The sequence below is a fragment of the Cynocephalus volans genome, chromosome 5 (genome assembly GCF_027409185.1).
Source record: "Cynocephalus volans isolate mCynVol1 chromosome 5, mCynVol1.pri, whole genome shotgun sequence".
NCBI lineage: Eukaryota > Metazoa > Chordata > Mammalia > Dermoptera > Cynocephalidae > Cynocephalus > Cynocephalus volans.
In genome coordinates, this window is record NC_084464.1 from 123,004,974 (window position 1) to 123,020,802 (window position 15,829).

Sequence of the window (15,829 nt, forward strand, 5' to 3'; positions counted from 1 at the left end):
TATATGTCAAATAAAGCCCCAAGTAGAAGCCACGCATTTGTCTTGTTGATAATTTCTTTGGTACTCCCACTGTTTAGAGCACAGTTTAGACAACACGTTTGTCTAAGCCTCACTAGTTAAAAAAATATGTTATGGCAAGACAAATAAACTAGTTAAAAAACAGGTTATATTTCACCATTTGTAAAAATTCAAGTTTTATAATAGCTTGCTAAAGCAGCTATAGATAAATTAGTTACCTTATTACAAAACTAAACCTTCCTAAACAAGATTAAATTTTTATTTTCAAGAACCAAATTGCACTAGTCAAGAATAGGAATTTTGAGAATCTAAAAGCTAGATTCAAAGTACTACATCACTTAATGTACCCTTTAAGGTAGCACTTATCTAGTCTAAACTGCAATGATAAAATTCCTAGTTTGTCAAGATAAACATAGTAACACTGGATCCAAAAAAAAGTTGCTATGGCATAAATCATGGCTAGCGTCTATTCAGTAACCTTAGGAATGAAATCATCTTCATAAACAAGTCCTGTTGTTTCTTTAACAGCTAATATAGTAATTAAACAAATTTCTTCTTTAGTGCCAATTTTAAGTGGTTCTGAAAATCAAAAAATGGCAGTGTAACCTCTGAATTGGCTAGGACAATCACAGCACTGTTATCCTGTAAAACTTTAGTAGTACAGTTGTATGAAATTCTACCCAGGACTTGGTCAATTCCAACTTGCTTAGTTAACTTCTTTAGTGTTTTCCTGGTGGTTTTTCGGTGCTCTTCGGTGGTGTCATAATGCCTCCACTGCACACTGGTGACAACTGTCCCCCTTTTCTGAAGGTGTTTATGTAATTTACTTCATCCTGAGGCTTTCTTCACTACTTCAATGGAGGTAAAATGGCATATGGCAGCAGCAGCCAGTATTCTGTACTGGAACTCTAATGAATCAATGGCTAGAGTACACAGATCTAAAAGCTGAGCTATTTGAATGAATGTTTCCTGAGAATACTGAGGTAGAAGAACTTTAGGAGCATCTTTAAGCGCATCAACTTGGAGAAAGAGATTTAGCCAGGAGATGATTGTTACAGGACAAAGTTCCTATTTTAAAGCCTTTAATATAATGAGTTCCATCCTTAAGATATCCTCTTCACTGCAAGCACCGTCAGTGACATAAGCAAACTTTTGGAGTTTAGGAGCATAGATTTCCTCAAGTTTGGAAGCAATGAACAATGAGGTAATTCCAATGAGCTGAAGTATATTTTTATTTATATCCTTTTGTGTCAACATAAATCTATCAAAAAAGTCTTGTGCGAGATAAAATGTTTCCCTATGAAGTGTGTATACTTCACATACCTCTAAAAAGCCAGTCTAGAAGTATTGACCTCGTCTGTGGTTCCAAGTCAGAATGCAGAACTTCAAAATGCTTGTCATGAACATATTTGCTTTCTTTTTTAAACATGTTTAGCTAAACCTCCTTTGAACATCCCCAGCTTAATCTCATACTGCTGTTTCTTGGTGACCTTCTCCTCCTTTCTCTTTTTGACATCCTGGGCTGTTTTCCTTTTTGGCCTGGATTATCTGGGCTTCTTGTGGGGACTCCGTCTGGCTGGGCTGGGGCTGGGGCTGCTGCTTAGCTTGTTTGTAAACGGCTACTGCGTCTTGACATTCTCTTCTTTCAGGTGTATGAAACCTCGCCAGACCCGCTACAGCTCGGATCTCCCCCAGCATCTTCATTAGATAAGGACACTAATTATAGTGAGGTGAGGCACTGTTCATTTACATTCTCTGTTACTTCTGAAGAAACAGGAGTAATGGTGTGTCAGAGCCGATAAAAGGCACTCAGAAACAAGCTGCCTGGTTTTTGTCCATCGGGAGCACACATCTGAGACATACATATTAGATTTTCTGGGGAAAAACTTAAGAAACAGTCTTTATAAGGGAATTTCTCATGATTAGATTCTCTGTTCATAAATAACTAATACACCAGAGTTTTATTTATTTATTTTTTCCTAGTGAAATGTTTCAACTCCTGGAAAGATAGTTTATGAATTTTTACAAGTAGAAAAAAAAAAAAAAAAAGAATGCAAAGAATACACTAAAAGCAGAACATCCTCTTACATATTAAATCAGTCGGCTATTTGGACAATGTCCTAGTTTTCACCATATCTGCAGCATCTGGTGATATAATATGTAACAAATTTCAGCAAAAGCTCTTCTTCAATATAGTCTTTTCTTACATCACTCCTTCTGCTTATATCACCTAATTACCCAAAAGGATAAAACATTTATGATATTATTTAGTTTCTTTGTTTTTGAACCTTTAATAGGCATTTAATGAGTTTCAAAAAAGGATCTATATTTTCTCTTCTAATTTTGATTCAATATTTTTTTCTAGCAAACTTGGACATCTTTTCAAATTTAGCACTAAAAATAAGAACAATACTTGGTTTTTATCACAAACAGCAAAAGATTGATTCATATAGGCCACAGAAACTTGGCTACAAAGCTAAGGTTTTCAACCTAGTTATACAGTCTCTCTAACGATGTATAGGTGTTCATGACCCTATTTGGTGTAAGCGTAGCCCTCTACAGGTGGGCAAAGGTGAGGCAGAGGGTGGGGGAATGAGTTGGACTGTGAGTTGCAGGTGGGGCGCTGGGTGTGGGTGAAGTAAGTCTACAGCTATTGCACAAATAATGGGTTTTGAATGTCACAGGAAAAACTGTGGTTATTGCCACTTCTGCATTTGTTTTTGGGTTAAATAAATATTTAAGTATATTTTTTTAAAAAGATGTACATAATTTTTCATTGAAACTAGTACTTTTAGTTGTACTTGAAAAATATGTTAGTTTTCGCTTTGTTTTCTTTTCTGACAAACTCATGCTTCCCATTTGACCCTAAATTGGGACCGCTTCTTCACAAGTCTCCAACAGGTGTAATTGATGACAGTTCACAGTGAGGACTGAAGTTTACAATGATGGATCTCTATGCCAGCGGTCACTGTCATACAGCCTTATTCAGCTTGCTGGGAATCAGTCCTCAGAAGGAAGATCATCCAACAGTTAGTCAAACTTCTCTAACCCCAGCCAGGCTTCAGGGTGAGAGAACACTATCATCGAGAAAAATCTTGGGAGCCCCCTTTTAAATCTGCTGTCATCACTGAACCTACAATTTTGCTATAACCCATCTACTAAACATATACAACTGTATAAATTTATTTTTCTTAGAAAACCATTTCCTCTTCTTCTCTGGTAATTTTCTAAAATTACTTTCCTTAGAACCAGAAACAAACATTTGGCAAGAGGGAAACGTCAAAACCAATCCGTGATGATGAAGGTATGGGATTTTGATAATGTATATTTGCCCAGGGTTTGCTTTCATTTATAGGAATAATTGTTTTCATTGTTTTTAAAGGTTTTGTTGTGTTGGATCTATTTATTTATTTCTTTGTTTTGTTTTTGCTTTTTTAAAAACAAAGATATGGAAGAACTCTCTGAGGGATTAAGTAATGTACTAGGAGCATTGAGACAGCTAGTTACTGCATTTGGTTAGTCACTCTGTAGACACTAAAAAAAAAAGTACAAATCCAACACGTAATAAGACTCAAAAAAGAAGAAATAATAATTTTTTTTTTAAAGTTGAAGTTAATTGATAGCATTTAAGCCAGCTACAGTTGGGGTATGTCTTAATAAAATTTCTTTAGAAAAGGGAGGGAGAGTTGTTACAAAGGCCAAAAGAAAAAATTATAGACAGATTGATATTCAAACTTAACAACACCTGTACTTTTAACATGCTCTGGTATAAGCTTCTTTGTCAGGTTCTTAAAAACAAAATCTCAGTCCCCATTTACAGGATAGTCAATGGCCTTTGGCAATCTGTAAGGATGAAAGAGAAAAAAAAAAAAGCAGGATTAATGTGTCACTCTCTCATGGGACTGAACCATGGGACCTCCAAATTCCAAGGAAGAGAGAATCGTACAAGGTCACTTGGGATTAGGCATGCAAACTAATGGCTTTACTAATTGTTCCAAGGGGTCCTGTGATTGGGTTTGAAGCCAACACACTTCAGCCAACAAAGCTTCTCAATTAGGTACAGTCCCAATGCCAAGTTCCCCAGAAAAAGCATGTGAAAGAACTCCTTTTGACTTTTGATCAAATCCATTTAAAATCTTTGCCATGGGACCCTGAAAATCACCATTAAAAATATGTCTGGAATGTCTCATACCTGGGAACTAATATTAGATACTTGTTTCCCCTATAGAGCTTATGACCAATGGTTTCACAATCCTCTAAAGTAAATGGATTCAAAACAAAATATTGCTATGGATCACAGTGGAGACAGGAAATCCCTCTACATTTACCAGCAGTTCTAGACTCTCAGCTTCTGAAGGCAGAGACCTTGTCTTATAACTCTGCAGGTGCAGAGTCTCTACATTGTAAACTCAATGAATGTTCTTTTGATTGAATGTATAAATTAAACAGCAGATTTCTTGAGCTTGCAAAATATGTATGAAACAAATAGGTGATTTGTGGTTTAGAAGACCTTTTTCTACTCTGTTTTCCATGGTGAGATCTGAAATGTTTGTACTTTTAGGATCACCAAGGAACCCTTTTCACTCTGGGAAATTCAGACCAGTGGCAGGGTGCCTGCTTTGGAAAGGCTGTTTAATCCCTCCTGCTTTGGAATGCTCATTTGTGTTGGGATGTGAAGTCTCCTGCCTTCGATGTGATCACAGAACTGTAGAAAAGAGCTTTCACTTCAGTACAGTTCATTTTCAAGTGTAAGAAAAACAAGGTTTGACTAACATATAGTACTTTGTTTTTAGGTCTTACTTGCTTTTTCTACTGAATTTTTTTGGTGACAAAAGTGCAACCGTGATTCATAATCTAAAAAAAGTATTCGGACTTGTTCTCTTTAAGAGGGCTGCTCCCATTATTTCAACTCTGCTGAGGTAGACACAATAAGTGAAGAGACTGAACCCCAAAGCAAAAGAGTTAGGACAGACTGTGGCAATTTCTGTGGCCTGTGCACACCATCATCTGCCTGTTCTGCTAAGCTCTTCTGCATGGAGCAAAACACATCTTCAGACAACGGAACTGAAGTTGTTTTTCTCATGAGGAATGTAGGAATTTATGAGATATTGGATACTTAAAATCTTAATCATGAAGGTTTGGAGAGTGTAACCTGTAAAAATGTATTTTTTACAAATTTTCGTTTTGTTTTGTTTTGTTTTTGGTGGCTGGCTGGTCTGGGGATCCAAACGCTTGACCTTGGTGTTAGCAACATTGAGCTCTATCCAACTGAGCTAACTGGCCAGCCTATTTTTACAAACTTAAACAATATTTGCAAACTCAAATGCCTATAGGAACCCAAAGGTAGCAAAAATCTGTGAAGTGGGGCAAGTATTAGATCAAAAAAGTGGTAGGGGCTGTGGCAGAGTGGTAAATTTATGCCTGTTATGAAGTTGTTCAAATTATTAAAAACATACATGCGTACACACACACATTCACACATACACTCACACAGAGTCACGTACCTTGAGCCAAACATGTCAGTGGCTATATGTAGCCCTTTGGTCATTATTTTATTTTATTCTATTTTATTTTTGGTGGCTGGCTGGTTTGGGGATCTGAACCCCTGACTTCGGTGGCCATTATTTTTAATCCATGAATCCTACCCTAGTGATTTCTTTAATTTTTCCAGGTAAGGACAATTTATTTTCCAAGTGTGAGTCAATCATAGATCTGCTTATTGTTATGTGAAATTTTTAAAATGTGTGATTTCAAAAGAACTAAAGATTCAGCCCTCTGGAAGGAGGATCTTCTTATCTCTTCCTAATTCACCGAAGGCTCAACTCACTACCGCCAAGACCCATAACGTCCTGGGTTTGACCCTTGTTCAGTACGCCTCTCCTTGAGCTCCCCCTAGAGGTAAGAGTCCTCCATTAACAGGCCCACCGCACGGCTGGTTGTCTTCTGTGAGGTGAGATAAATATTCTAGAACAGGAGGGTGGCACTAGCATTATTGACGCAAAGAAAATAACAATTGAAAGAAAAATAAGAGCAATATATTATTGAAAGAAAAATAAGAGCAATATATTAATTTCTTCCTTATGTATTGCTCAATAAATAAATAGTTAGGGCATACTATATGCATAGAACTATCATAAGTGTTATGGAAAATTCAGAAATTACCCACACAATCCCATTCTCTTCGGGGAAATTAAAACTACACATAAAGCAACCATTCTTTCTGCCTTTCTGACATCTTAAAAGTCTCTTTAACTAGTTTTTCTACGACGTACTTCTTAAGTAATGGTGTTCTTCAGAATTCTCTTCAAACCATCTTTTCTCATTTTTTATTCCTTTATTTATGTACTTCCATTCTTTCTTTTGGTTTTAATCACCATCAATTTTCTGAAGATTTTCACCTTTATATTTCTATATGTCTAGACTGGGCCCTTCCTGAGCAAGAGTCATGCTTTCGATTTTTCTGCTGCAATTTTCCACCAGAACGTTTCAAAGTCCCTTATATCTAACATATTCAAATGAAAATTCAAGGCCATTAGTACTTAGTGCCAAATGAGCATTTCCAGCAGTAAGTGCTATGACTCTAGAAGATCGCTTTGGACTGAGTTGTCTGGAAGAGTCTCATGGCAGAGGTTGACGTGGGCAGGACTTTGAGCAAGGGGCTGTTTATGGGTAACACTGAACAAAATCAGGACCTACCACCATTTCTTTCAGCTGAGACTTTTTCTGCTATCCCAGTACACTCTTGCAGTTCAAACTCAGTTTTGACCTCTGTTAACAATCCAAATTTTAAAAAAGGCGGGATGGGGGTGGGGAGCTTGCCTCATGGTGAACTCTTTCTCTCACTTTACTTGCTTCCCCCTCCCCCCACTTTAATTACAGAGATTGCAGAACAGATATGCAAAGAAGGACACAGCCACATTCAGCTCACGTCAAACATATACATATTTTCTCAAACATTTGTATATTCCTGTACCTCTGAAAACCAAAAAGGGCAATCCCAAATCTCAGCTGAGAGTTGGTTCTTGAATAGCAGGCATTTTCTTTATTCGTTCTGCATTAATTTAAGAGTGTGGTTCTGGCGCTGCCTTTGTCTCAGCCAAGTAGCTGAATGCAGCCCCTCTGGCTCACAGCAGTGCCCTGCAGCCTGGTGAAAGGACTGCTGTTCTTCCCGTTCCCGCCCTTGCAGTGCGCGGCCTGCAGCTTAAGCAACTCTCAACCCAGCTGGTCTCTCTTATAATCCCATCAGGCAAACTCTTTTGATGCTTACTTCAAAATAAAATAGATGTTTTCTTTTCTTTTTTTTTTTTTTTTATCTTATGCAATGTTGTTTAAAATGAACATGGAGAGGCTTTTCTGATCCCAGAATTGCTTTTTCTGTATAGTTGCTTTCTCTGTATAGAATTGTAGATAATTAAGAACATGATTTTTTGTTTTTATGTACAACTGGATACACCGTGAAAATTTAGCTGTGTGAAACTTTTTCATGAGAAAGAAGTATCCTTTTTATTGTGATAGTCTCAGGGGTGAAGTAAAGTTATACTGTGACAGCTTATAAAAAAGGCAGAATAGTTGTGAAAATTCAGTCAGAAACAATAGGCTCCATTCAAGAGTTCTAATGTCCTGTGTTTTTTTTTTCCTCCCACATTGACAGTTATGAGATTTCTAAAAATTTTAATTTTTGTAGCCTATGAATAAAAAAATGTCCATTTGCAAGGCAGGTAAGTACCTTTAAATGTTTATCAACCCGTGTCATGAAAAAGATCTTTTATAATTGCATCTATTGGCATTAATTGGGCAGTATGGTATATCCTGATTTGTTTGCCATAATACTGGCTTTGTTTTTAATTAAAGTGTTATTGGGTGAATCTGTTTGATGAAGAGCTATCTATGCGTTTTCTTTTGTATTCCCAAAGTCACAAAAATTTCAGCTCAGATGAATGAAATGAACTTCAAAAGCATTTGAAGAAAAGAAGTTTCCTAATTTCCATTAGTTTATAAGCTAGTGCTTGCATTGGGAAGTAGTGAAAAATCTGTTTTGTTTTTAAAGGTAGAGTAAGACAATATTGCAGTTGTTTTAGCTTTTGATGGGACAGTCATATGGCTTTTAGAAATGCATCCCACAGATACATACAGTTCCTGTCCATGAAGAGCATGTGTAACAGCCTGAACAGATGTGACTCCATTTTGTTAAACTTCTAAATTAAAAAGTTTTTTTTCTTACTCTTGTAACCCAAACCACACAGCGTGCAGCTGGACATTAGAATACAATGATTCTTGTTCATATGATTGCTAGACCATAATGACTTTTGCTCACGCTGTACACAGAATAATTATAGAAGAAATTATTAACCCAGGTGGCCATTCTTTACTAGCTTACTAACTAGATCTTTTGAGGTTAACAGGAACTGAATCCGTGACTTGGCTTCATGGAGGATGGTCACCATGGATCAGCTCCCACCCAAGGAGTTCTTTGATGCTTATCTGCAATTTTCCTGCATGTCCCTGCTTAGATCACCATGAATCAGCCCCCTACCACCTGTCCCTGTAAAACCCTTTGGAAAGTCTGGGAAAAGCGGAGATGGTTTTTGAGACATGAGCCCACCATTTCCCCAGGCTGCTGACTTCCTGATTAAAGGCTACCTTTCCTTACACCAACACTTGTCTTTCAAATATTGGCTATTGAGCAGTGAGCAAATAGACCTTTGGGATTTTAGTGACACATGCACAGACTAGGAACTAGCATGACCTGTTTCAAAGCTCAGGATACAAATATGGTTATAATAGTATAGACATCTTCACCCTGCCTCCTCCAATCAATTACTTACTCCCCTACATTTCATTTTACAAAACAAAACAAAATGCTGTTTCTTCTGAAGGCTCCCCCCTCATCACACACACCAGCAAAAAAATAAAAAATAAAAAATAAAAATAAATCAGAAAACCCTAGGAATTTAGTACAAAGAAAGTGAGTGCAAGGGTTTCTCCTAATTCTAACACCAACCAGAGAGAGGACTCTGCTTAATTAGATTCCTTCTGCCAGCGCTGCTCCCTGGCCCACACGCTGATGCTAGGGACTGAGCCTGCACAGTCTGATGCACAGTGTATGTGTACAGCTGCTGGGTTTTTCTTCCTGACACATACACATGCCAGGCCACAGAGGTGCCATGTGTTATGTGTTAAGGTTACAGCTCTTTTTGGTTCATATCACCATGCTCAGCTAACTGCTCCTGAAAGGACATATCGGGGGAAAGAGTGTTACAGTCATGTGTAAGAACAGTATGTGTAAGACCCAGAGACAGGAGAGGTATGGCTATGTCTAGATAGAAAAAAGCACCAGAAAACTACATCACTTTTCAATGACAGTTAACTCTGGACCAAAGCATTGTGGATGATTTTGTTTTTGTTATACTATTATTAACATTCTTAGTTTTCTGCAGTGAAACCACATTACTTTATTATTTAAACATGTTTAAGTACACAAGAGACAAAAAAAATATATCAGTGGCAATGAAAAAAACAGAACCTAGAAGTAGTATCCTAAAAAGTGGTATAGAGAAGCACTCACACTGGATAATAGAAGGTAGGAGAGAAAATGGATTCAGGGGCGGTACCTGAAACATTGGCAGGGGAATTCAGGTCTAGTGTGAAGTCATGGCCTGTGTACTGGCAAAGACTGTGGAGGTTACAGTAAAATAAATGAGAATTTAGAGATGAATTCAGGATAGACGTTTTTCTGCCCTGTTTTCACTATCTCATAGTTGCCACCCATACTAAATGCCTAAGAATTATCCTTAATTTTTCACTCTCTCCTATGTCAAGATTTTTTTTTTCTTTCCATCTTTGGTTTTCTGCAATTTGAACATGACATACCTAAGCGTAAATTTTTTTGTATTCATCCTGTTGGTGTTCTCTGAGCTTCCTATATCTGTGGTTTGTTATTGGTCATTAATTGTGAACAATTCTCAGCCATTATTACTTCAAATATTTCTTCTTTTCCATTCTTTCTTCCCCTCTAGTGTTCCAATTATAAATATGTTACATCTTTTGAAAACGTCACATTGTTCTTTGATGTTTTTGTATTTTTTTCATTCCTTTTCTCTTTGAATTTCAGTTTAAGAAGTTTCTATTGACTTGTCTTTCAGCTCACTTATTCTTTCCTCAGCCATATCCAGTATATTGATGAATGTATCAAAGGCATTTGTGCATTTCTGTCACAGTGGTTTTGATTTCTAGAATTTCCTTTTGATTTATTTCTTAGACTTTTCATCTCTCTGCTTGCATTAGCAACTGTTTGCTTTGTACTTTTTCCATTAGAGTTCCTAACATATTAACCATAGTTATTTTAAATTCCCTGTCTGATAATTCCAAAATGTGTGTCATATTTGGGTCTGGTTCTGATGCTTGCTTATCTCTTCAGAACATTTTTTTCTTGCATTTTAAACTGCCTTATAATATTTTGTTGAAAGCTGTGATGTATTGGATAATAAGGATTGAAGTTAGTGGTATGAGATTTGATGCTAATCTTCTACAAGTTGATTTGGACTGTGTTTAGCATTTGCTGTAGCTGTAGATTCCAGAGGCTTCAACTTCCTTTAGTGTCCTTGATTGTCTCTCTCTTGTCAACTTTGGGCTACCTGAGAACTCCTTCTTAGATAGAATCTGCATCTTCCAGCAATTTAAGCTGTAATCCACTGTCATTATACTGAAGCCTTGTTGGTGTGGTGGTAAGGTATGGCAAGGGGTAGCATTCTCTAATCTTATGAATAGATTTCAGTATTTTAATGGGCCTGAGTTCCTGGGCCGTGGCCTTCACAAGTATTTCTTCACCTTTTTCCTCTTCATTATGTAAGACAAGGAAGGCTAAAGGGAGCAAGAGTGGGAGAAGAATGCCCTTTCCACAGGATCAATAAGCCTCTGGTAAAGTCTTTCCCCCTGGGAGTAGGCCTTTATTGTAGAGACTATTCTGCAGCTCTTCCCCTCCCCCTGCCAGACACAAGGAGATTCTCTTGGCTTTTCACAATAAGAATCTGGTGGGATTCCTGGAAGTAGAACCCATGAAAATGTGGGTGGTCCTGTAAGACATGCGTCCTTAAGGAGTTTCTTACTCTCATGCTAGATCACACTCAGCCTCCAGCAATTCATCAAAATTACCATTTAAGTGTTTCTATTAGTGTATGGTTCCAGGCTAAATATCTCCCAGTAAATATATCCTGGCTGTGACTCTCTGGATTCTCTGTCTTTCCAGATTTGAGAGTGGCACTTTGCCTTGCAATCTCAGTTCTCTAAGGGGTCCAAGGAAAGTCACTGATTTTCAATTTGTTCAGTTTTTCCCTGTTGTAAAGACAGATTGGATGCCTTCCAAGCTTTAAACATGTCAAGGCTGAGTTTCAAGATGGCGGCGGCTGCGGCGGCTGGTGCGGAGTAGCTGAGGTGGAAAAGGTGGCCACTGGGCCTCAGGCAGCCGGGAAACTTGTGGACATTCCTCTGGCCATCTCTTAAGGGAGGACTGCTGCTGCTGGCCGGTCGTGGGGGCTCAACGCCACTTTGCCCCCGGCAGGAGAGGCTGCCTCATTTACAGGCAACAGCTTTGAAGTGTGGAGCAGGAAAAGAACTGATTCTTAGCTGCAAAAGCGAGTCTTGAAACAGGGAACACAGCGCCAGGGCTGCTGTGGATGCAGCCAGGATCCCGGAGGCTGGGGCCACACTGAAGGCGGCCAGCTGCCCTATTCAGGATTCGAGGTTTCAGGCCGGCATTAAAGAAGATTCCTGGGAGCGCCCGAGCGGCACCGCAACTGAACAGCCCGAGGCGGCAGCGCCGAGAACACGGAAGGCAACAAACCAGAGACAGAGCGAGCGCCTGACCTGGCACAGCACTGTGAGTGATCCCTGGCACAGCTCTGTTCGGGGGGTGGATGCCCACGCAGCTCCCGCCTGCACCACCAGGCCACTCACTGCCCCGGTGCTGCCTCCATTTTCCCAGGTGCGGGCAGCTCCGCCCTGCTCGGCCATCACTGAGCCCATTTGCTTGGCCTGGCGCGGGGCTTTCCGGACCCTGCGGGCCGGCCTCCTCTCCCACTCCCTCCGCGGTTCTCTGGCGGGGCTGGGGGTGTGGGGCGTCCTGACCAGTGTTGGGAGGGCTAGGAAGTACGGGCAGGCCGACTGTCACTCCACCACACCCTGGACTCCGGCCCCGGTAAACTTCCTGTTACTGGGAGGCAGATACCATCTCTGCGACCACCAGTTTGGAAAAAAGCCTAACGAATTTCTGGTTGGGAATAGTGTGGTAGGAGAGTTCCCAGGTCCGCTTGAACCTGCCGGAGAGCAGGCTGCAGGCGGGCACAAGACTCAGTTTATACCGGGGGGATACAAAGGTGAACAAGACCCGAGAAAGATCTACACAGTGCTACAAAGGCACCCAGAGAGACCGGTCGTCTGTGCCTAGCAGAAACCTGGTAGACTTCCTGGGTGAGGCGGTGCTGAGCAGGGTCTTGAAGGCCCAGCTGATAGACGAGGGGTGCAGAAGACACACCCCAGCCCAGCACAGTGTGCACAGAGGGGGGAGATGTGCGGCCAGGGAGGCGGAGACTCGACAGAAACCACACACCCGGTGGGGTCGCCACTGCACGATCTAACAGCCTGGGCCAGAGCACACGGAATGGGGAGAAGTCCTGTACAGAAAGTGAAAGCTCAACAGAGATCACACACCCTGTGGTACGTGATCCACCAGCCCAGCAGAGTACAAGCTGACCAGAAAGGTGGATCCCCGGAGAAGCCCAAGACCCGAGGCAACCACACACACAAGACACTAGAGGCCAACTGAGCAGTCACGGCGGGAGCCATACCAAATTGGCAACCACAGCAACATCCTAGTTAGTCATTAGTCTCAAACCGGTGGACTGTGAAACCCCCTGCCACAATGAATAAACACCAAAAAAAAGACACCAGAAATACAAAAAATCAAGAAAGTACACCACCAAAAGTTAATAAATCTCATACTCTAGATCCTATAGAACAAGAAGCCCTTGAAATAACTGACAAGGAATTTCGAGTGATAATTCTAAGGAAACTGAATGAGATACAAGAAAACTCAGCTAGACATCATGATGAAATGAGGAAAAGTATACAGGATCTGAAAGAGGAAATATACAAGGAAATCAATGTCCTGAAAAAAAATGTAGCAGAACTTGCTGAACTGAAGAAGTTATTCAGCGAAATAAAAAACACAACGGAGAGTTTAACCAGCAGGCTTGTTGAAGTTGAAGAGAGAACCTCTGAACTTGAAGATGGGCTGTTTGAAATAACACAAGCAGACAAAAAGAAAGAAAAAGAATCAAGGACATAGAAGAAAATCTGAGAGAGATATCAGACAACCTCAAGCGCTCAAATATCCGAGTCATGGGTATTCCAGAAGGGGAGGAAAATGGAGATTCCATTGAAAACATATTCAACAAAATAGTGGCAGAAAACTTCCCAGGTATAGGAAAAATCACAGATCTTCAGATCCAGGAAGCTCAACGATCTCCAAACGTATTCAACCCAAAAAGGCCTTCTCCAAGACATGTCATAGTCAAATTGGCAAAACTCAGAGACAAAGAGAGAATCTTAAAAGCTGCAAGAGAGAAGCGTCAAATCACCTATAAGGGAGCCCCAATCAGGTTAACATCAGACTTTTCATCACAAACCCTAAAAGCTAGAAAGGAATGGGATGATATTTTCCAAATACTAAAAGACAAAGATTGCCAGCCAAGAATACTCTACCCTGCAAGGCTATCCTTCCGAAATGAGGGGCAAATAGTATATTTCTCAGACAAACAAAAACTGCGGGAGTTCACTACCACAAGACCACCCTTACAAGAAATCCTCAAGGGAGTACTGGGTTTGGTTCCTGAAAAATAACTACCACTGCCATAAAAACCTAAGAAAAATCTAAACCCGCTAGTACAATAAAAATGGCATTCATGAAGAGAAAACAAGCTAACAAAAACACTATCTACAACCTAAGGAACCAACAAACAAAGAAACCAAACAGTAAATCAGAAAGCAAGGAACAAAAGACACCTAAGACAACCAAACAACCAATAAAATGCTAGGAATAAATCAACACCTTTCAATAACAACTCAATGTTAAAGGCTTAAATTCCCCAATTAAAAGACACAGACTGGCTGACTGGATCAAAAAGCAGGACCCAACTATATGCTGCCTACAAGAGACCCACCTCACCCATAAAGATTCACACAGACTAAGAGTGAAAGGATGGAAAAAGATTTACCATGCAAACAGAAAAGAAAAACGAGCTGGAGTGGCTATTCTTATATCTGACAAAATAGACTTTAAACTAAAAACCATAAAAAGAGACAATGAGGGACACTACTTAATGATAAAAGGACTGATCCATCAAGAAGACATAACAATCATAAATATGTACGCACCCAATGTTGGAGCAGCCAGATTTATAAAACAAACTCTATTAGACCTAAAGAAGGAAATAGACACTAATACCATAATAGCAGGGGACCTGAACACTCCACTGTCAATATTAGACAGATCATCTAGGCAAAGAATCAGTAGAGAAACACAAGATCTAAACAAGACTCTAGACCAATTGGAATTGGCAGATATCTACAGAACATTCCACCCAACAACCTCAGAATATTCATTCTTCTCATCAGCACATGGATCATTCTCCAGGATAGATCACATATTAGGTCACAAATCAAGTCTCAATAAATTCAAAAAAATTGGAATTATTCCATGTATCTTCTCAGACCACAATGGATTAAAACTAGAAATTAATAACAAACAAAACTCTGGAAACTATACAAACACACAGAAATTAAACAGCATTCTACTTAATGACATATGGGTCCAAGAAGAAATCAAGCAGGAAATCAAAAAGTTTATTGAAACTAATGAAAACAATGATACATCATACCAAAACCTGTGGGATACTGCAAAAGCAGTATTGAGGGGAAAATTTATTGCATTAAATGCTCACTTCAGAAGAATGGAAAGATGGCAAGTGAACAACCTAACACTTCACCTTAAAGAACTAGAAAAACAAGAACAATCCAATCCTAAAGTTAGCAGACGGAAAGAAATCATTAAGATCAGAGCAGAACTGAATGAAATTGAAAACCAAAAAACAATTCAAAAGATCAACGAATCAAAAAGTTGGTTTTTTGAAAAGATAAATAAAATTGACAAACCATTAGCATGGCTAACAAAAAAAAGAAAATAGAAGACTCAAATAACAAAAATTAGAAATGAAAAAGGCGATATTACAACTGATTCATCTGAAATACAAGGAATCATTCAAGACTACTACAAACAACTATACGCCAACAAATTTGAAAATTTGGAGGAAATGGATAAATTTCTGGACACACACAAGCTCCCAAAACTGAACCGTGAAGACGTAGAAAATTTGAACAGACCAATAACAATAAAGGAGATTGAAGCTGTTATCAGAAGGCTCCCAACAAAGAAAAGCCCAGGACCAGATGGATTCACAGCAGAATTTTACCAAACATTCAAAGAGGAATTGACACCGATTCTTTACAAACTATTCCAAAAGATTGAAACGGACGCAAATCTCCCAAACTCATTCTATGAAGCAAACATCATCCTGATACCAAAACCAGGTAAAGATATAACCAAAAAAGAAAACTACAGGCCAATATCCTTGATGAATATAGATGCAAAAATCCTCACTAAAATACTAGCAAACAGAATACAGCAACACATACGAAAAATTATTCATCACAATCAAGTGGGATTCATCCCAGGGATGCAAGGTTGGTTCAACATACG

At 39.3% G+C, this 15,829-nt stretch overlaps 1 pseudogene; it reads right to left on the reverse strand.

Moving 5' to 3' along the window:
* Positions 1 to 737: 737 nt before the first annotated feature.
* Positions 738 to 1,654, reverse strand: LOC134377613 (G1/S-specific cyclin-E2-like; annotated as a pseudogene).
* Between the last annotated feature and the right edge of the window lie 14,175 nt (positions 1,655 to 15,829).